Source organism: Danaus plexippus, chromosome 14 (assembly GCF_018135715.1).
Source record: "Danaus plexippus chromosome 14, MEX_DaPlex, whole genome shotgun sequence".
NCBI classification, from domain to species: Eukaryota; Metazoa; Arthropoda; class Insecta; order Lepidoptera; family Nymphalidae; genus Danaus; species Danaus plexippus.
The window spans coordinates 2,587,072-2,611,091 of record NC_083546.1 but is presented as its reverse complement, the minus strand read 5'-3'; the positions used below and the strand labels follow the sequence as shown (position 1 = coordinate 2,611,091).

General features: G+C 29.2%; 1 protein-coding gene across 2 annotated transcripts in view; it reads right to left on the bottom strand.

The window, feature by feature from the left end:
• Positions 1-4,557, bottom strand: part of LOC116769536 (uncharacterized) — a 53,252-nt gene extending 48,695 nt beyond the window's left edge. The window contains exon 1 of one of the 2 annotated variants that reach the window (XM_032660666.2): positions 4,373-4,557. The gene's annotated coding sequence lies outside the window, so the exon portion shown is untranslated. The other variant, XM_032660668.2, reaches the window with a different exon arrangement.
• Between the last annotated feature and the right edge of the window lie 19,463 nt (positions 4,558-24,020).

Below are 24,020 nucleotides of genomic sequence, written 5' to 3'. Positions count from 1 at the left end.
AAACAAAACGACATTTCATTTACAATAAATATAAAAATATAAAGCAGTGGAATTTTAATTCTTCTTGTCAAATGAAGGGAAATAAAAGTTAAAATTTTTTAATATATCCTTGAGTCACTTGTGCACAGCCTAGATACAGAACATTTCTTGTGGCAGACCACAGGTAAATTGTCGATGGTATTGCTAGATAATAATTAATGCAACGCGGTTTAGAACAGGACATTCAATTTAAATCTATGATCTCAATTAAAATGCCTTATCTGCTTAGCTTTTATTCTATTTCATTTCACGAAGAATCCATGAATATATTTAAATTTTTGTTTAGAAGCATAAAATATTTGCTTATTAAGTAGATTTAATTATATTTAAAATCTAGGTTAACGAGTTTTTAAAATGTTCATATAAAATAACCTCCCATCGCTGTATAAGGCTCCAATGATTTTCTCGTACACGTGCAAATCGTAAAACATTATATCAAATAGCGACATTGCACCTGAAAACCTTGCACCAAAGGCCATGACTCTATTGCAATCATCATAATGTAACACGTCGTTGACTCCGCATTTTTGAAGCACATTCTTTCAGTTTGACGGAAAATGAATCTTAATACCATTAAATAGAAATGAAACTCAGTCGTTCCAATTGTAAGTTTTTAACCCAACTCTATTAATCACAGGAGTTTTCGAATAAAAACGTTCATTCGAAATGAACGCAGATCAGTCAGCTCAAATGAAAAGGTAAACTAGACCTCGTTTTAAATTGATTTATATTTAATAAGTATTTTACTTAAGCGCTTTTAAATTATGGCTAACAAGTCCCGCCCTCGGTTTCTTTACATTAAATATAATAATCAAAACTATACAACCTTATTTAGTTACTAGGCTCCAAGTTTAAAAGGCTTTTGATATTTGTACAACTATGTTGATAAAATTATGTACTGTCAAGACTGACGGTTTTATTCGACGACAGTTATTAGAATAAGTCAAAGGTGATAGGCCATCCTGAACAACACGTGTTTTAGTATCAGGAAATAAATTTTACAAATGAAACCAGAGATTACATTAATATGTGAATATGCAAACTTAAGTAATATATAAAAAGTAATTTTCAAATCTTTTCTACCGTATATATGTATTTGGAAGTAACAAATACGATACATGACTCTATCCCAACATTGAAAAATGCAACCAACTCAAACAAAATCAATCATTGACATTGCAAAGAAGCGAGTCATCTTCGAGGACGACACGTAAAAATATCCACCAGTAATAAATCACTGAAACAAACGACATTTCGCTGTGGAACTACGAAAAGTTATTACGTTTACAGACTAAAGTTTGAACAAACAGAAGTGCAACGAACGTTAGACGTACTCGCAGATAATTTAACCTGCAATATATGATTTTTAGACCAACCTTTATGGGCCATTAAGTTTACTTTAGTATGTGAGAGAAACATTAAAGTTTGTATCTTACTTAGGACCTCTATAAAAGAGAACACTTAAAACAAACAATGCTACGTTAATACGTCGTATGCATGTATAGCAAAGTCACTAAGGTTTTACTATTGTCAATGACATTAGATTTAGGATGTTCTCAATGTATTGATCTGAAAACGATCAATAACTAAGGTAGCCTTCATTACAAGTTAATAATTTTAATAAAAGGACTGAAAGTAAACTACAAATGTTACAGGTTATAGTGTGTTATGTCTCACAGGCTATTGCGAACTGACAGCGGAATTATGTGTGAAACCCGAACTCAAGTGAAAGAAAGTATTTTATAGTAACCGCATCTTTTGATGAGGCGTATACTTAAAATGCGATGGCAAAAATAAGTTTTAATGAGTTATAATATAAAATATAAAGCCCTACTAGTGCTTATGTGATTTACAGAAAATCATACAATTTTTAAAAGCTTAACTTGCAATTAATTTAGTATATCGGATACAGGATATATGAAAAAGTTATAAAAGAATAAAAATGCTATATAAAAAAAAAGTTAGTCATTATTCTATATAAATATATTTTACTGAACCTTTCTGCGGAAGGTCTACACTGCAGTACTAAATATATCTAGGCAATAAACAATTTAACGTATGCCGATGTTCAGACAGACAAAATATCATTTATTATTTAAACAGATTCTAATTCTGTTTTGCAGTCAATGCAATTGCTTTTAGACTCATATTCGAACAGAATTAAATATAATTAAGATGTTTACTAAAATTAAATTATCTCGTATTAAATTATACCGTTATAAATTCACATAAGTGCATAGAGTAAAACTTTTCCCAAATATATATATATATATTCCTGTCCTATGAAAAATCAATTAACCGCTTTAACTATTTTTAAAAGCCCTTTTCAGAATTCAAGAAACACTCTCTTCTAGCGTAGAATTTATAGCATGCTAAAACAACGAAGTTAACAATAGGTAAATCAATCATAAGCGCTCTAAAACTAAATACAAAATCATCTTAAGCGTATTTACTCTTTCGTCAGGTCCGGTGATTACATTATTAAACAAATGTATTTCGTAAAATCCTTACTGTAATTTACTGTCGAAGTTAAACTACGAGTCAATGACACCATTCCGGGATATATATGGAAGTGATTTAAAATTTTTCATTTTATTGTAGCAAACAAAAATTTATCGATACGAATGTTTTACTACAAGTATGATATTCTTCTGTGAACGGTCACTGAACTCGTATTATTTTGAAAATAAAATACGATCTGTTCCTCTATTGAAATTTTACCCAAAAAAAATTATTAGAAGGATTTGCCGAGAGTATCTATTTTTATATTTGTTTCTGTACATTTTTATTTATATTTTATAGCATGATTAATAATATAATTGATTTAATATAAAGCAATAAACTTTTGGCCACCCATCATGGAATCGTCTTGGGGCAAATGTAACTCGTGTAAGACCACACCACGCCCGTCACTATGAAAGCAATTGTATATAAATTGAATTCTTACGTAAGCGAAGTTGCCAGAGAAGGCTATAACAATAAAATCAATTTTCGTGTCTCTATGTCAATGAATCTAATAGCTTTAGTCTGTGTATCGGTGAATTACCTTTAAATTAAATTGAATATTTTTATGACACAATGTTAAACTGATAAATATTCCGCAGATCGAATAAAAGTTTATTTGCCTGATCATTTTAAATATAAAAAATATACGTAACTTTCTATAAGTTGATCACTTGAACCTTAAATTGGGAACTTCATTCCTGGCTTCATTTCAAGAAAAACTTTCTTAGCATTTTGTTATTATGTCTCCAACTTATATTGCTTCTCTTTTCTGTACAATAGCTTTTCGTTTAAATATGTTTCGTATTTTCCCAATTGGCCTGATTCAATTATCAAATTTAATTAAATTTTCTTTTTCAATTATTTCCTTTTGTTTTATTAAAATTAGTAAAAACTGCGTCCAAAATTTGTTTCTAATATATGAGTTAGAACACATTTCAACAATATTTTTCTATAAATGTGATTGCATTTAAATTACAACAACATAACCGAACGAGATGTTATCCTAACTCTATCGTACATACCTATTAATTATATAAAAAAAATTAAACATACTGGGGCTATGCGAATAGTATTCATACGTAAACAATTTCAATTTAAACCTCTCATCTCCCTGGAATGCGTATAAAGAAATGGTATCTCTACGTAGAGGTCCGTAGACATAGAGAGTCAGAGCAAAAAATTTTCTATATAACATTAAAAGACGTGTTTTTTAAATACAAATTAATAAATATACATTTAGCATTTACTTTATTATGTTTTGTGAAAATTAATATTTTTTAATCTATAATTTAAATTTTACTATATGTTTAAATAATGCTGTTGTAATATATGTATGTTATGATATAAATTAATCAAAGTATCACCGCTCACTACCCGCAATGATTTTCCATCTCGTCAGAAACCCGTTAATACTAAGTTATAGAATTTGTCGAAGGAAAATTAATGAAGTCCTGATTTATTATACGGAATCATTCAGTACTTAGCGCGACGCCGAGCGAAATAATTAATTGATTCAGTATCGTTTTGCGTAATCTTTAACGGATTAGTCTACAGACATTTAGGTTGCGGTTTTGAAATATAAAGAGACAAGATAAATGAATATTCTAGACACAAATCAACAAGCAAAATTATAACTGAAATAACAACAAATATTATATAAATAAAATAAAACAAAAACCAACCAAAAAATCCGGAGCAAAATAAAATCCAAATGATAAATGCACAAAAATTAAATTGCAACACTTCACAACGTTACTGTACACCGCACAAAAAAAAATCTTAGAAGCTAAATAAAATTCACTTTACATACACAAACACTCAACTTTACCCGTTTGCCGCCAACTGCAACTTCTAATCAGGCCGCGTTCAAAGAAAAATTAGAAAAAATATCGCGATATCTTGCAATGTGTTTCGCGCCGATTCGCCGTGTTCGGAATTAGAGTGAGGAATTTTCGGCTATGATGGGGAGGATGTTCGCATAGCTGTGGCTTAGATGAGACTGTGGCGTGTTATGTACCGCGGTCGTACTGTGTGGCCAGAGCCGACTTTCGCCCCGACCGGTCGCCCTACAACTCTGCCGACCGGTGACGCATCCAGGAATATTAAATTCACCACTTTTTCGCTACCATCTTTTCGCTACAAGCTAATGAACATGACTATAATTCGCAGACAAGGAAGATTTGGATATTTATAAGAAAGCTATACCAAGCTTAACTGGGTAGCTGTAGCAAAATAGGGTGGGTTTCACGAATTCCAATAGTTCAAAACAAATTGCTTTGTATTTTTTAATATTTTATAGTACAAAATGTATATGGCGTTTGCTGCTCTCGATATTCAGGCCAATACTACGTTAGGGGTTACATACGTAGCAATAAATGTATAGTCGATGCAATTTTTGCACGAATGCTCTCCTATTGTTCTGATATAAAATTAAAGAGTCGTACTGTTATGTAGATTACCCATATTTTGGTAGGAAGTGCTTTGTCACATATAGATTAAGGGTTGGGTCCCTAAGGCAATTTTAATCCTTTAAACAAACGCCGAAATTCTAAACGCGATGGTGACAAAAAAATGCGCGAACTGGTACATTTGTGTGATATAGGCCTTAACTTAAACTTCATTGCATTAAAACAAGCACTATTATAAATAAGTATTAAAATTAGATTGATATTATTAGAATTCACATAATATTTAAAGTAATGAATGTTTGTCATAACAAATATTTAACCAAGTATTTGCTGTTATTTACTATGAAAGCTGATTCATCGTAATTAATCTATAGATGACGTGTTTCCTTGTTGCTTGACTAAATTATTGAAGTATTGTTTTAATTAATTTCACAAATATTCATAAAACTCTAATGTCTATTCATAAACAAAAAAGGTAAAAAAAAATGTTTTTTGAAATTTTTGTTTGAGCCTTTTTTGCCGACGGTTGTTGTCCAATAAAGTATACATATTATATATTATGTCAACTGTAACCCAGTTAGCGAACAAGGATCCGTGGATTCCAGGATGCAGTGCGGAACTTACTGGAACTGTCACAGAGTTGTGTTGTTCAGTCCAGATAGTAACAGCAACATGCAACTGACGTTACATACATGTATATATATATATATATATATATATTAAATTATTAAAAGTTGATATCTCAAACAAGTTTAAGGTAATACGTAATTACATTGAAGATAGAAATAAAGATACATCACATTACGCAAAAATTTCATAAATGCGGACATGTTCATAAACGTTATTTAAAACGTTTACGATTATTAACAACAAGTTGGACGTCAACTATGTGCTCTCTAAGATGTGACCGCGTCATCACATATATCATTGGAATTTATTACAATTATTACAACATTAAAATGTGCCTCCATAATATTTCGTTACCTTCGAAATTGGTGTTTCTTCAAGGCATACTACATAAAAAAAAAACATTAAATTATTATTCAGTTTGAAGAAATGATAAAAAATATGCCCACATGCTTTAATGTTTAGTAGAACAAAGTAAAAGTGATAATAAAAATATTATCTATTATAAACAGCATATGCATTCGCAAACGCAATCTCTGTTCAATACCTAAATCACCTTGCTAAAAGACGATCTGCGGACAACTCACTCGTCGATTCACCTCGGCTACCGTCCATAGCAATAAACAGAAATCCGATATCTCGGTCTATGACAGCCATTTAAGCTACAGATCCTTGATAGCAGCATCATTCTCTTTATTATTTATAAGCCCCGGGCGACCCTTGTGCCAAAATCAAAGTATTTTTAACGCTCATATTCCACAGAGGATTTTGACCCTTTTATGTATTTTTACTTTTGCATCTAATTATTAAAAAAAATGAGTGAAATGTTCAATAAAAATGCATTTGGTGTATTTAAAAGGTAAATCATATGTATTGAATTTGTGAGAAAATCTAAATTCTGAAGGCCTTAAAAAAATTCACTACTTTGATCGTCCCAACACTTACGAATGTTTGAACAAGTATTTGAGTTTACGTTGCTAAATCTGAATTCCAATAAAGAATCGCATTACATATGCAAGCACACAGCTGCAGAATTTGGGTCCTTTATTAATTTATTTATTAACCCTTCACGCCCCAAATAATTCCATAGAAAAGGGTTGTGCCGCGTGTGCTCTATCCATCATAGCTGACGCAAAACAAATTCATTGCCAAACACGTGTTATTTGTCATTTCATTTAAGGAATTGTAACACTTTTTAAAATATACCCAATGACGATGATCTTTAGTGTACCATCAGGAATTCAATATGAGTCGTAAATATCATTACTATTTTTACCCTTTTCAAGTTAAATTTAATAATGTTCATAAATATTTTATTATAATTGTTTAATTGAACTGTATTCAAAGTCAATGCCTATAAAACTCATTACACTTAGATGGTGGATTTTATCTTTACAGCGTATCTGTTTTAATGAAGGCTGGAATGTAAATTAAAAGTGCAAGACACAACCAGCTTAACAGACGATACATTTATAGCTTTCATTTGTTTATTACAAAAAAAATCCTAGCTATATGTCAGAATAAATACGCACACGGTATTTGACATTCACAAATAAGGAACGGGCCATTTTAACACCAAATTGCAAACGCTTGAATCCAGTTCGTGATTTGATGGATACTAACATTCAACGAAATTCCAACTGATTATATAACAACAGAGATTTAACAATTTCATATACTAAAATAACGATATACAAGCACATTTTTCACGGGTTTCAACACCTTATCGGATCGGAAGGAGGGTGCAGTCGGAAACGATACTGGTTTTTATTTCCCCTTTACTACATATAACATCGATCCCCATTGTCATCGCGGGGCATTGAAAATTTTGATTGATGTTTTTTTTTTTTTTTGCTTACTTGTTTCGTTATACGTTTAACCGCTGTATAGATTATATTGTATTGTTGAGCCTCTATATAAAAATTTATGGTCAAAATATTTTTAATGTCACCATAAAATTCAATGCTCATGTAGATTAATTTTTTTTAATTTCGTTGTTTGTGATCACAAAAACAATTAATGTCTCACTTAATGGTGACTGTAAATCATTTTATACTTTATTAAGATTCATGCAATATTGAAATAAGATACCAAACTGGAAATACAATGAAAATTAATCTTACACTATTTACTGAGTTGTTATTAATATAAAAAAAAATGTTTATAATAATGTGTCAAAGTTAAAAAGTAACGACAACTTAATTTGACTCTTATATTGAAGTGATTAGGTTTGATATTAAATATATAACATAGCAATCGTTTCACCCCATTTAAATTAAGATACTAGCTCAGAAAGCTTGTGCCAAACCGGTTTCATTAAACAGTGGCTTTCAAGCGCTATTGTTAACATTTTAATTGGGATAAGTAATATTAACATAGCCCAGGGGTAACACATTAATCCGACGCCTATATGAAGCTTGCAAAATGTTCTAAATAGTTATTTAATTTAAACATATCACGAAAGATAAGTAATTGAATATAATAATGAATAAAATTACAAAATACATTTGAAAATACGTTTTGCTATTTAAAAAGATAATATTACATTTTTTTCAATATAACACAAAGTCTTAAAAAGTTTGATACTTGACGGGAATGTCTCAAAGCTACTGGTTCTGATATATCGGGTGTCCAAAAAAATATGTTTTATATGACGGTAATAAATAAATTTGACCATAAATTATACACGTGGCAGTCACAGCACTCACAGCACTCCCGGCATTCACACATTCTTTTCAATATATCTATGCATAATGCAAAACATAATAAAAAGTGTAATGATACTTTAATTTCATATTCAACAAAATTAAATTACGGAAGAGCATAAGAAAATAAATTTTCGTAGCCACAGCAATAAAATGGACGAAATGGTGTATTAGTGAGCGGGCAATAAATTAAAAATTTATAGTTATATTAAAGTACACTAAAAACTCAATAGATGGGTGAGTTTTGGAACTATAAAATATATTGTGACATACCGACATACTAACCGTCATTTTTAATTATTATCTATTTGCTTAGTACATGCGACCCTCTAGAAGTGTTAAAATATATTTTATTTATTAATAGGAAGGTTGAGAGAACATTAATGTTCGCCAAACTTAATGGAGTTTATTTTTTTGACAGGAATTACGTGGGTATGGCACTTCGTTTTTGGTTCTATTACCTACTATTTCTATTTTAATTCATCAACTATGTAAAAATATTATTTAACATTTGGTAAAAAAAAGTGTCAACAGATTTTTTCGTTAACATGATCTTTTTGTTTGTAAAACTCAAATAAATTGATTTTTTCGTCCTATAACAAGATCAATTCCATTTACATTTGCTATAACTAAGTATTTTTTGTTATTTAGTTACGCACCAATATATATATATATATATATATATACGTAAACTTTCGTCTTTACAGTTATTATCCTTAAAGACTCGTTTATTAGTTATTTATCCTAAAATAAAATGTGTATAAAAATTCAAATAATATTAGAACAAAAATACTTGCGTAAGAAATCGTCTTTATGTCTAATCCCTCCATATTAAATCTAGAGAAGAAGTAATGTTATAAGTGAATACATTTTAACGTTAAATCGATTAAAATGCACAGTTTAATACATTCTGGCATTAATTAAGAAACTAAATTGACTTTACACAAACAAAGAAACTATGGTTTCATAAAATTCAAAACCAATACCGAATACAGAATTCACGTGACCAGGCAGTATTAATTGTTATCATCAAAATAGATTTTAAGGGCGATATACAACATTAAAGACTAAACTGATGCGACGCTTGTGTTTAGTACTCGCCAATGTACTAAGTATCATATACCTCACGATAATACATCCATGAATTATTATGAACAAACAATGTATACATGTGATTATAATATCACGCAGTGATATTTATTGAAAGCACTCCATACGGCGGCACGTAATCAAATGGACACATGCATTGTAACGTATCTCGGGACATAAGACATTGCATCATAACGCCTCTATAACACTTGTAGAGAAAACTCACAACCTTTCATATCAATAAAACAATATAAAAAACACATTGGTTATAATTTATTCAAAACAAGTGCAGTACAGGAACCATTCACGCTTATCAATACGAAATCACACACAAAATGTGGACGAAGGTATCAATAAGTAAATTAATACAATAATTTTAATGTCAATGTAACACCTTTTAATTATGACTTAGCCGATATTAACTATCAAGCAGCGAGGCATTTCTTTACTTTCCAAATTCTAATGAAAATTCATATCGGCTCGTAATAGCGTTTACAATTGGGATCTCTATGGGATGCCGAGTGGGCGACGATAATCTAGTGATTACAAGGGAATTATCGTGAGACGGTCAGAAGAAGCGAACATCATTTTTATAAAAAAAAAAATACATAATTTGCTGGATACTTTATCGATGTACTTGTTTGTTCAACACTCTCGTACGGTATTCATATAGAACCATAATCTATAGACGTACACTGTTTGTGGCGGGAACTTGGAATTTATCTATGGATATCAATTGTATCTCTTTTATTGATTTCGTTTTATAGCGTTAATCTTTGTATAAGGTTTGTGTTATTAATCTTAGGAAAATGTTGAAACTTCATTTACATAAACTATTATTACTCTTATTTAAAGATAAATTTTGGATTAAAACGGGTATTTTGGTGAAAATAAAATAATAGTTGGGATATAAATCACGACTTATGTATGTGCCTACAGGAATCTTATCTACAAGTGACTCTATGTCTTATATTTATTGATATTCCTCAATCTTATCTTATATAATTAGCAAATTCTGTTAAAATTCTCTTTTAAATGTAGAATAAATAAATATCTATACTGAAAACATATATAACATTATAATAAAAACATCAAAATGATACAAAAATAATTACTATAACATATTAATAAGATGTATAGAATTTAAAATTACGATTTTCGCTTCAAAGTCGAGGTCAAGGCGGCTCCGCTAGATGCGCCGGCGCAGAGAGTCATCGTTCCATCAAGTGTTGACTCTCGACTGTTTATTCTCCTCAGTAAACATAACAGTTGCACAGACTAATTACATACAAATATATCGACTTAACATACTGCGAGGTCCCTCGAAAATTATTAATGACTTTCATGTTCTTTATTTTATATTTATGTTTATCTCTCAAAAATACAACAACTTGAAATGGTCAAAGGTTAATATTATAACAACACTTATCTTTACAACATAAGAGGTTAGTAAACTTCAAGGAATCAAAAATTGTATAAATTTAATTTTGTCTGTAGTGCCGTAAGTAGTACGAGTAGTATACTTATGACAGATTAAAAAAAATATAGGACCTAAATAATTTTAATCAAAAATATCCAAAGAATTTTATAATACAATTTTTTTACGTCATAAATCTAATGAAACATAATAATTTTACAAATAAAAAAATATTCTGCTTTATAAATATGCTTCTAACAACATAATTTAATAAATGACAAATATATCTTAAATACATTTAAAAAAAAAGTTGTTGATCACCATCAAACAATTGTTTTAACTTATAAATATAAAGAAAAGTCTGCTATTATCAAATTTCCATGTAAATAAAAGTAATTCATAAGGAAAACTCGACAGTAACGTATGAAAATACGAACACAATGATTTACTTAACACAAAGGCCGTCATAACATAGTATCCTCAACCATATGGCTATATATAAAAACATGTTACATCTAAGTGCTTCTGATTCGCCAGTCACGCCACTCATACTCCAGGATGTTGTAACTCGTGTGCTAGTAATTATAACAGTGTTCAAGTATTCCTTGTATTCTACGCATCCTTTACTATGTATTCTTGGCTATGGAATGCGGCTTTTGATTTGTTTACTCAACAAGTAATCGAAACTCATAACAGTATCGCAATGTATGCTTTCATCTTCATGTGACTATATAATCAATAAGCGTTTTGTTAATATTTTATTATTATTATTATTATTATATGATGGAAATTATTATCTATGAAAAATGCCGTAGTTTTAGCTAGATTTGTGTAAAATATTTTTTTTTACTACAAAAAAAAATATCTTTTATTAGATTTACGTCTATAAGTTTTAGCACTATTGTTCGCACTATCTAAAATTCTGTAAAAACAATTGATAATAGTTTTTTACTGTACCATGATGACCGAAGAAGAGCTATATATGTATATATATATATATATATATTTTTTTTTTTTTTTTTTTTTAATTGGATACGATTATTTGTTAATAACAAACCTGACATCGATATCACTGAACAGTTCTTAACTACGCAAATTATAATTATTTACCATAACGTCTCAAGTATATGTGACTTGTTATCCATCTAATGTTGATTGATTATCTAAAGATATCGGCAAATAGTTTCCTATAAATAGTGTTATATGTAATACTATATAAATAAAGAAATATTAAATAACTAAACGGAAGTTCAGGTTTTCAACCAAAAAAAATATATTATTTATATTACAATATTTTTGGGACCTCTAATTTGACCCAAATGCTAAATTCGTATAAATTCGATGAGCCTACAGAATTACTGTTTGGATAAATCAAGAAATATGAATACTCGCGTAAGTTCTCATTAAGAAATATGCACATAAGAAGTATTATTAACTTTTATTCAGTGAATTTTAGGAAACTTTAAATAAAAACACCAAATCGTGTTCACACTACAATAATTTCAATAAAAAAAAAACGGAACATGATAGAAAAATTATGTATTTCAAAGCCCGTCGCTTAGGAAAGGAAATATAAATCCGACTCGAAATTACAACACATGTATTAGATTTACACCAGAGTATAATGGAAATGATCACCTCGTAAAACATGGTGTAACAAGCGAGAGCCCAATAAAACCAATAATCTGACAGTATTTATCTGACACAGCAAAGATGAGGTAATAAAGTAGTTCGCAGGAGGCGCCAAACTATATGCGACATGTTATGTCCAATAAGTTTGGTTTAGTGGACTGTATGATACGCTTTTACTGTCTTCATATTGGACCGTACGAAACATTATTTCAGTGATTCAATTAGCTATTGATTATTTATTTACCACGTTGCCATAGTAATCGCCGCTGAAAACTTCAGTTTCTATAAAAATGATTTGTACAAGGAAACCATGTAAAAGAACTCTATTAATCATTAATGTACAGAAACAAGAAAAATATATAGAAGATAGAAAATGATTTCTTCATTTCTTCTTTCGTAATCAAGGATTTATAATAACGACGCCGTCCTAAAGGGAAAATTATTGATCGTCACACACTTGTTTCTTTGAAAGCTATATTATCTGAGACGAATTAGTTAGTACCTTAGTTGTACTGCATGTACGTACATATTTGACAAAATTTTCTAATGAATTCATGCAAAACAATAAATAACTTTGTGTTATAAACAAAGAAACAAAATTTTACAAACATTATCAATGTAAAACAAAAATTATATTCACATAAATCTTCCCAAAAAAAAAACCTTAAATCTGAAAGGAATAGAAATGATTATCACGACTAAACGCTTTAATCCACATCATAATAAGCCACGCGGGTTGTTTGGTACCATATTAATTTATATAGCTCCAATGAATCGCAAACGATTTACCTACATCACAGCTATTCATCACACCCTTATAACATACGTCAACTTCATATTGACCACCCGTAACCAACTAAATGAATCGGAAACGGATAAATTCACAGCTAAATTGCTCTATTTCCGAATATAAACGACTCAATCCGCTACGGTGTGGACAAATTGTCTACCAATTACATATCCGTACTGCAAACAAATATAATCCTTAATGCCATAGATATATAATTGAAATAGCATTTTAATAAAAGCTCCGACCGCAAAAGATCATTCAATTCACACTGGCAGTTGCAGAGCATTATAATAGGACTAAATACCATAATATGGAATAAAGGGAGAGAGCGTGTGAATGAAATATAACAAAAACAGAAAAATCATAATAGCTAATACGTAAACGCCGGCATTCACCATCTGCTCGCTTCCAAAAAGGTGTGCAGACACGTGTCTGCAGAATTACTATTGATAATTACACCGACTATTACTACGATTTCTTATAAATAACTCGTAACTTAGAGTTTCGCACCAAAATTTTACCCACAATGATAAAGATTAAGATGACGTAACCATTGTTTTTGTTGGCATATTCGTCATTATTATGATAAGTTAAACAAATATTCTAAGTGTTCAACATTTGCTCAAAACATCCTACTATTTGAGGTATTTCTTGATGGCATCGACTACACCTACGCTAGTAAAACATAATTATAAAATTAGCTAACAGCTATATTAGTGTTGTCCCATATAAATTATACATTTGGTAGTATAAATTAACGTATATTTAAGACATCACTATCTACATTGTCATTCATATTTTTTCTGTTAACAATATATATAAAGTAAATATATTTTTTTATTTGATGTCATAGGTTCATTAATTTTCACTTTATTTGTGAACATTAAAAAATATCACATAAATGATATTTCAATATTTTTTTTACGCAATAGGTGTATCCACTTAAGCTTATTTTGGCTATAACATTTTTTTTGGGCCCCAAAATATAATTTTACAACCTCCAAGTTCACGAAAAAGTATTGCATTTGTTAATGGGAATATTAAATTAACTATAAAAAAATTAAATGTTACAAAAATACAAAACGTTAAATAATTTATTAGAAATTATATATTACATAAATGTTTACAATGTGGTTTTACAATAAAAAGAAAGAGTTATTAAGTGCATTTCTTTTCAAATAATATTTTTTAAATTGAGAAATTCATTAAATCACTGAAAATGCTGTCCAACGATGAATATGTTAGTATGTAAACTTAAAAGATATTTAGAAAAGTAGCATTATACTTTGACAAATAGTTTTTACCACTACTAATATGCCACTGCACCTCTGTAATTATTGCAAACATATGCCTCTACAACTCCCTTGACGAGGTACAGGAAGGTAATCAAGCCACATACACCATACATAATACAGACATATAGAAAAAATATAATTAAATACGTCAGGACTCATACGTTAATACAAAAATAACGTCCGCGATGCATCTATTACAATAATAAATTATTATTTCACGTCCAATAAACGTCTTATAATTGTATTGTAGAAAATGTTGTACTTTGTAACATAATGTGTACAAAGTATATGCACTTAAATTAAAACAAATATCACCATACAGTTGTAACATATTTTTTATAGTGCCTTAATGTATCTATATGGCTTTGTTTATTAATTTTTCACACTAATTACTCAGTCGACCGTCACACAATACGTAGAGTTGGCTATAAAATTTCAACTAACATAAACATTATATACGTTTGATATTTTTATATTGATATTAATACATAGAAATATGTTTTATAATAACGTATGTTCAATTGTTTTATTTGCTAACAAATTAAGATGCTAAAATAATTATAATTGATGATCGATTCTTGTTAGAAACATGAGGATATATATCACGTTAACTGACTTTTGTTCTTGTTGTGTGTTTAGTAAAAAATATTAAGCATTGTGTAAAGAAATGAAATATTATTTAGTAGACAGCGTTCCGCGCATCTTATTAACTAAGAATAGGGAACTGCAAATAACGAACGCTCTTTGCAGTACGTTTAATGTATTATGCTTATTTAATTTTATTATACCAAAAGAAAATAAATAAACTTTGACTAGTTTAAACTTCACAAAGAAAAGTTAATGACAATATTTCAGTGTATGAGTAAATAAAATAAATAACTAATTATGTTTCATAATATTTTTCAGTGCTTTTTAGTTAAATTTTACAGTGTTAGCATATAAACAATGCTTATTACTTTTTATAATGTTGCCCTGTCTAAAATACATTGTACAAATACGTGTATGTTATAAAGAGCAATAAAATATTTTTTTGAGCCCAGAAAAATTTATACGTATATTTTTATAAAGATCGCATATTATTACTAAAGTAATGTAAATATATATGCATAGACATAAGAAAAATTCACATTATTTTCCATTTAATTTCCATCAACTTTTGTTGATGATGGAACGAAGACAGAATTTGTAGCTTCATGCTAAGAACATCTTTACATATCAAGGCCTGGGAATTGAGGAAGTATCATGGCAAAAAGTTTAATAAACTACTATTTCGATATAATTAAAGAAGATCGTTCGCCAAAAAAAACAAGGCAAAATTAACACAAAAAATAACATGTATTAAACTGGATCATTTCCATGATAGCAACAGTTACGTTATTACTATTGCCAGAACAAAAAAAAAAAGTAAGGCATTATATACACGAATCTAAATACGTACATGATCATTATAAATTTTTTAGTCTCACATTTATATATTTGTATGTCGTGTATGTTAATTAGATGATAAAAAAAACTTGTCTGTAAGGCTTCTTTTATTAAAAGCGTACTCATTTTCAAGTAATCTTTATTGATTGTGAGTATAAGCTTAAACGTATCATTTATTCTACGTTTATTACCTCCTATCGCTTCATTGATTGCTACAATAAAGCAGTTTGTTATTATAAACAAGTTACAACTAGATTGATTTATGGCACCAATTTTAATGATTATTGATGTATTATAAGTCAACAGTGTGCGGTCTATTTAGCAGTGTAACTGTGTTGCCATTTCGAGAACACAATTCGATTCAAAGAATGCTCAATAATTATTTTCTTCTTTCTTTCTTTTTACTTTTCCTTCGTGATCTCATTTTACAGAGCGATTATGACCTTAAGTAAATGGTCGACATATTCTTGTTATATCAATTGTATATATTGAAGTGTGATTAGTACTTTAAAGAAATATACACAAATCAATTTATGTCTGATTCAATTGAGTCCGTAAATTGCAATTTAAATTATGTTAAACCAAGTATCGACGAGAAGCCTAAAAAAGGGGAAGTATATGAATTGAATTACAAAACCGATATTTTGAGAGCTTCATGACTGGCGCCATATTGAGTTACTCATTACTCATACTTGTTTTCACAAACATATAAAAGATTTACAAAAATATATTACGTACATGAAATACATTCATACCGTGAATTAAGAGAAAAAATAATAATTTAGGGAGGCTAAATATATATATTCTATAAAAGTGCTGCCAGTAAATACAATGTTCCACTTTGAAGCAATTGTATAATTTACAGTTATTATATTATAGTCCTTATTACTATAAGCTTGTTTCTCCAAAACAAAATTATAACCGCTTTAAATGAACATATACGAATATATATTATTAAGATTATCGTGAAACCAGCGCAAAACTTGGCGTGCACACTTGCTTTTTTAATTATTTTAGACAATAACCAAAGGGGAGCTTTACGTATACCAAATTATTATTATATATATATATCATTCTTATTTATAATGAATTTGTTTATATTCTCCAAAATTTTCATTACCAAAAAGATATAAAATTGATTGATTAGTGACATCAAAATTTAACGCTCCAACTCTAAAATCAATCAAACAGGTCTAACTGGCGTTTTAAGCCGATGGTCTGATAACAAGGCGCGCCTTTATTATCGCCTTTTACTTACATTTAATAGGTAATTTCGTGTGAGAGTTGATACGGCTTCATTCCCCTTCGTAATATAATAGATTATGTTCTAATATGTTAAATCATGCCACATTATTGTTGATATTTAATTAAATTTAACAAAGTCTTTTGTCGCATACGTATTCTAGTCACTTTTCAGACCGTTTATATCTTAAATAACTTACCGAGTTCAATTAACCACGTGGGTTTAAACATTTCCGCAATTCTTTTTATCTACTATCATCTAACCTAACATAAAAGCATAATTATTAACGTCAGTAAATACTTAGAATTGTAGATAAAATGTAGCAGAACAGTACATAACTAAATCTCAGTCATAAATTACTCTCTGAAATCTTAAGATGTTAAAAATATCCATGCCAATTAATACTGGCAGTTTGTAAAATTTTCTAATTAATGAAATAATAATAATCTTTGACATTAGACGATAACTTTTTCCTACGTTCTAAATATGCAACAGAGTTCGAGTCGAAATTCTCTTGTGCTTAACATTTTTATTTTATAGTTGCAAACTATAAAGCCTTGCTCATAAAGCGCTAGTTAGCTTTAAAATAATTTGATAGTATGTTTTAGTTGGTGAGTAGTATATATTAAGAAAGATTAAACAAAACTCATGTAAAAATTTATTTTTCATAACTAACTATTTATTTTTAATATTTTTTTATCACTGCCAGTATTTTGATTACAGCATTCTGTTTTGGCTGCTGAGAAAATTCATTTTTTCTTTATTGACAAATCAATTGAGGTATCTTCATTAAGACCTCTAACTAAGCTTTTAATATCTAACACAGACCCAAATTAATTATAATATTTATTATTTATTTATTGTAATGAGTTTTATTTGCAAATAAATTATTGATATGTTAAAAAGTGTTTTATTTATATTTTAAAAAGTTATATTTTTATACTATTTTGGACTAGCACATAGTTTTTTTGGAGATTTTTCTCGTAAATAGGTTTTAAAAACAAAGTTAAAAATGATATCCATATATCAGAGGGTTTAAGAAATTACGCATTTTTAATGCACTTTTTTAAAAAATTCTCTAAAAAAAATTATAATCTACATACATAATATACATTTAAATATAATGTTAACACGGTCTTACCTGAAACATCGTAAAAATAATATGCTGGTACAACGAATAGCCAATTAATGACGCGTGTGATGCGATTTTCGAAATTTTTATCACTTTGTTTTGCATCCGTATTCAAATTGAAATGTTTACGGTGCTACGGAGGACGGCGACGTAAACATTCAGACGTCTACGAGAGTTGTACGTATCAATTTACGTAAATAAATTTAACGTCTACGGGAAACTTCGGTGATATTTTGGTTTAATCACTTTTAAAAACAAGTTCTTAGAATGGAATCGTGAAGGTAAACAATAAGTTATTGCCGAAGTATAGAAGAACATTCTAACTTTAGAATACTAAGCAGTTTAAAGTTATATATATTTATGACCATTGTATGATGAGTATGTCTTGTAACAAAACTAAAAAGAAACGTGTACGAACAGATTGTTTACGAAATGGTATATATTTTAATAGTTTTAATATTACGGTTGGTGATAAGCAAATAAAGTTTTCCGACAAATACGCATTGGCTACAAAAATAAATTATATGAATAAAAATAAAGATGCAGTTCCTTAAATAGAAACCCGTTTTATTTTAAAACTGTTCAGCTTTCAACAATAAGCAATTCCTATTTTTAAGAGCATTTTACTTTTAAACTAGACAATAACTTAGGCAAAAAGAACGAGCTTAAATACCACAAAAGAATTTCAAACACAAAAGTAAATAAAACTATTGAAGAGAATATTATTTCATGAAGCATTAAAATCTGATAGCGCAGCAAACCGTCCATAAAAATATTGAAACAAAAGATTTATTCACAATAGTTTTTCGGACCTGACGGTAGATATTAAATTTGCGGTTGATGTCGCCTTGCGTTGCTTCATTAAGTAACTGGGCCTTATCTATCTCAATCCGATTCACTAAATACCCACCCGGCCGTGTGTCTCTTTGATATGTGTAGTAGGTTTTAAATTAAATACATTTGAGATCATTTAAACTAATTTACTTATCACACAAAATAGGTCAAATGGAATGCTGTTTTAAGCACTTAACGTGGAGAATTCCTATTTTGTTGATTACATTTACGGTTGAGATTTAATAAATTTTATTTTTGAGAGGATTTCATCTTATAAATTAAGTGTTATTAAACTTTATATACAAAGAAATAACTTGTATTAAAACCGGCGAAGAAAATGTGAAACTCAGAAATTCCTTTTTTTAATGGCCGAATATAACCTGATAACACGACGAGTTCAAAATAATTATAATAATCGTAAACACACTCAAGTAACGTATCTTATATATTAAATAATCGTAGATGGCTATCTCATATCTCCATACTGAGATCGCATTGCATCTTATCTAAAGTATCAAGAGAAATTTAAGTTAGCAAATGGTTGAAAAATAGATGATAAATTTTTAACACAAACTTTCGTGCCATGAGCAAAACACATTTGAAATTCAAGTGTTGTGGAGCGTTCATAATATTTGCAAATATAGTCCATTGTTACTTTTATTTTAATTGAATATAATACTATATAGAACATAGCCTTATAAATAAATAATCTTTATAGGAATTATGTCACCACAACTTGTTTTAATATTCAAACTGAATAAAGAGTCTCTGGGATGAACTGATTTGGCAATCGACGTTTTTTTTTTATTTCAACCAATGAATGAAAATATTTTTCTTCGCGATTTGGCTGTATGCCACATCGAAGAACGTGGGCTGTTATTAAAGGTCGGAGGTAATAGTTTTGATAACGTCACATTTACGTTACTCAATTAGCAATAAAATTAACTAATTTTGTACATAAATGTTAACGTGCTTCCGAATAAATAGCTAAATAAATATGGCTTCACAGCCCCAGCTCCTCTATGAAAATAATTTTATCTATTAACTGCAAAACATACGCCTAGTTACAACCTTTCTGTATATCAACTACATTATCACTTGAATTATTGATTTATATAAGTTAAAAAGCACAAATAACAATTTTTATAGATTTATGATACTAGCTTAAATAAGAAATGACGTAACAAAATAAATAATGTTGTTGTATGGAACATGAATGAAGAGATTTCCTGGCGATCTTCCAAATGACGAAATGCGTGGGCATGTCTGTCAGCTCGCAAAGGTTAAGGGTGACGAAAATAACGTAAGAAATCATTACATTTTACAACAAAATAGAACTTCTGCGGCAGATTACGCAACGACTGACTCATCTGCCTCATTCAATGTCGAAAATGTCCGTAATTGTTTCTAAATTTGCTTTAAACAATCCTTTTTTTACAACAACATATAATACCCATAATAATGATTAAATATGAATCCATTACAGTTTATTATATAAACATAGATGTCAAATAAAACATATATTAACTGTGATCAAAGATATACATCTAAAATTTATAATGATTGGAAATGCAAATTATGTCTTAACGGACTAATTAATGGCTGCTGGCCTCCAAACACATTCAAAGCTTTTGAAATCAGTAAATAATTGTGGTATTTAAGAGTATTTTAATATTTTTATTACTTTGACTTCTTATTAAAAAATAATGTACGGGAATTATTCACAATTTTCTGCGACTTATTTATGTGTGTACGATTTACTTGTTTAATTTGACATATCCACCATGTTTTTCCAAAAAATTATCACGTCGTTTCCAGTAACTGTAGCTTTTATTGTTTTATTCAGAACGCACTTCAATTACAATTGAAGGTGAATTATCTGCCGTTTCTTAATTACTAAGGAAACAAGCCATGATGGATATATCATGTATCAACCAACAAATCAATGTTTACAGATTGCGAGAGAAATACAATGACCTAAAATTATGACAGAAAAATAATTTTTATTTCAAAAAAATATACAATGTGTGTAAACGGGAAACCACGATATGTTTAAAATTCGGGATATTTTTATTAAAATTTTTATTAGAATGAAATATCCAAATATTATAATAATCATTTTTAACGAATAATCTAGTCTAGTAATTACTAGTATAAAAAATTAGTTATTAAAATCGCGACGATAATTTATTTTTAGGAAATTTAAGCAAATTTTCCAGTATAAATATACAATAACTAGGACGAAAACGAGCTAGCGTCGCCGATTTTGTATGTTTTATTGTCCTTTAAGAAATAAGCATAGAAAATGAGACTGATTATGTAAAGAGGCACTTAGACCTATCTACCCCAGTACAGGTCAATCCGTGCATTTTGTGATGCATTAATGAAACTCCATTGACTTATATTATATGCCACAGAATAAAATGCAAATATATGCTCAATTACCCCATGTCCCGTACTTTCTGTTTTCTCAATACAATTTTCTGGCAACACTCTCATCCTCGCCGTATTTTAGGCACTTCGCGAAAATAAAACTATTGAGACCGCCTACGCTGCTATGGTTTTATGGAAGTAAATATGGAATATTTTCTAAGAATAGCTTTGGCCAATTTATCTTCTTACGAAGAATTATGTCATTGGTGCCAGAGAATATCTTTAATTAGCTAAAGTAGTTGCTAAAGATTATATAGCGATAGGCAATTTATATTTGACAGTTCAGGCAAATATATATTGTATTCGTATACACATATACATATATATTTGTATGCACACACATATATATATATATATATGCGTCATGTATGATGCAGACGTCGTGATGAAGACAAGCTTGACTTACTTATTCGGAAATACTAAAAATACTTTAGTTTAGCATGGGTATTATTTATACATAAATCATTATTTACTTCCCCATTTTTAGCTATAAAACTTTTCATGTTTTAATTTTTTAACCTTATTACATCAATAATGGGATAAGGAAAATTTATTTAGTCACTGCTATCACACAATAGCAACGTTTATGACCACGCGAGTAGTCTTCTAAAGAAATAAAAGCTATTTATTAAAACTGCGGGAACGAATCTGATAAGAGGAATACTTATTTATACACTTATTGTTGGTTTTCCTTTGCGAGATTTATAGCTTGAGATGATTGTATCTTGTTGTAAAGAGTTTTCTTGCGAGTGGACTTTATTTGTTCGCAATCTACTGTTGTGAGTAACTATAGCTTATGAGGTGAATATTTGAATTTCATATTAGTTTTACTTATCTTTTCGTTTTGTATTAATGGTCGCGATATATATCATTTTCTTGTCAATACTCGTACTAGCGTTTAATATAGATGAAATATATCTATGACATAAAAGTTTATTATACCTATATATGCATATATATAACAGAGGTGTTAATATGCAAGGTACAGGACGTAATTTAAGCTTTTTGTTCAAAAATAAAGCAAATAATATGTTATTTGACCGCACACTCGCTGAGCTATATAATGTGTGAAAATTTACAAAGACGGTAATCCTTAGAAGACCGTTACTGAACGTTACTTTACAAGGTGCCGCTTAGTGAAGCTAAAAAGATTTGCACGTCCCATCGATCCCAAAAGCTTTGTTGTCGTAAATGCAGCCTTTTAAAGGATTAAATTAAATTACGTCATTTATATTAATATTAACATATTAATTGTAATCACTGCAAAAAATCGATAAGTTCAAATTTTTTGTTAGTTTTTCATTAATATGAAATTTATCATGGCTTTATTGAGTGTCCCTACTACTTAAAATAATATCCCTTTAATATGAATATTACTCTATGTTGTCTATATGAAGCGTGTCTCTAAAGATTAGCCCTCAATATATGTATAACCGTACATCTAAAATCACAAAAAAAATTACCTGACAATTGTATTCGTATAAAATTAGATAAATTTAGAGCAACAAATATCCTCATATACATCTTAATAGGCTTTCTCATTATTAATATTAGACCGATTCGCTTTTTTCAATTCCTTATCCCTTCTTCTGACGCACCCTTCTTCAGACACACCCATCTTCATGAATGAAACCGGATAAGAACACTGTCAAACTGACAATGAAACCATTTTGCATGCAAATTGAACGGGGTCAGTTTAAATTCAAAGATTTTTGGGTGAGTCACGAGCGGATTATTCAAAGAGTTTTTTTTTATGTTTAAAGTTTTTGATGTGTAAAATATTTTCTTTTATATTTAGGGACACACGTGTCTTTCTGACAGGCTGCTTTTAGACTTGTAATCTTGATTTGTAATGCTAAAGATTTTTTTTTTTTATTTATAAACTCGATCCTTAATAGATTTAAACAAATATTTGTTTGGAAGGGCAACAAATTATGCATATTATATAACAGTCGAATCGTTTGATGACATGTATGTAGAATTTTACTAAAACTTTTATATGGGATTAATAAATCAGTTTTATTTCTTATATTCGCAGCTGTTTATACTAATCTCCAAAACTTCTAATCAGAAAAGCCTTTCCCAGACATAAATGAATGATAGTAAAATAATTCATGTTTTTTTTTTTCTGTAGTTTCAGTGAATTTTTTTAAATAATTTTCTTTAACAATGAACTTCTTTAAAAATTTAATTGTATAAATACATATAGAACCCATAACAATAGTTTGAATAACCAATGCAAACCTTATAATAACTTGAAACGACGCATTTACGAACGTTCATATAAATTTCCTGAGCTCGTTTCCTAGTCTCAGTAAACAGACGCATATTTCAAGTTAACATTAGTAGCAAGTAGCCATCCCGATCCTATATCACATTTCTTTTGTAGTCTCTATTTATAAGATGTTAAGGTTTACATTTGATATTAAATAACAGACTACAGCCC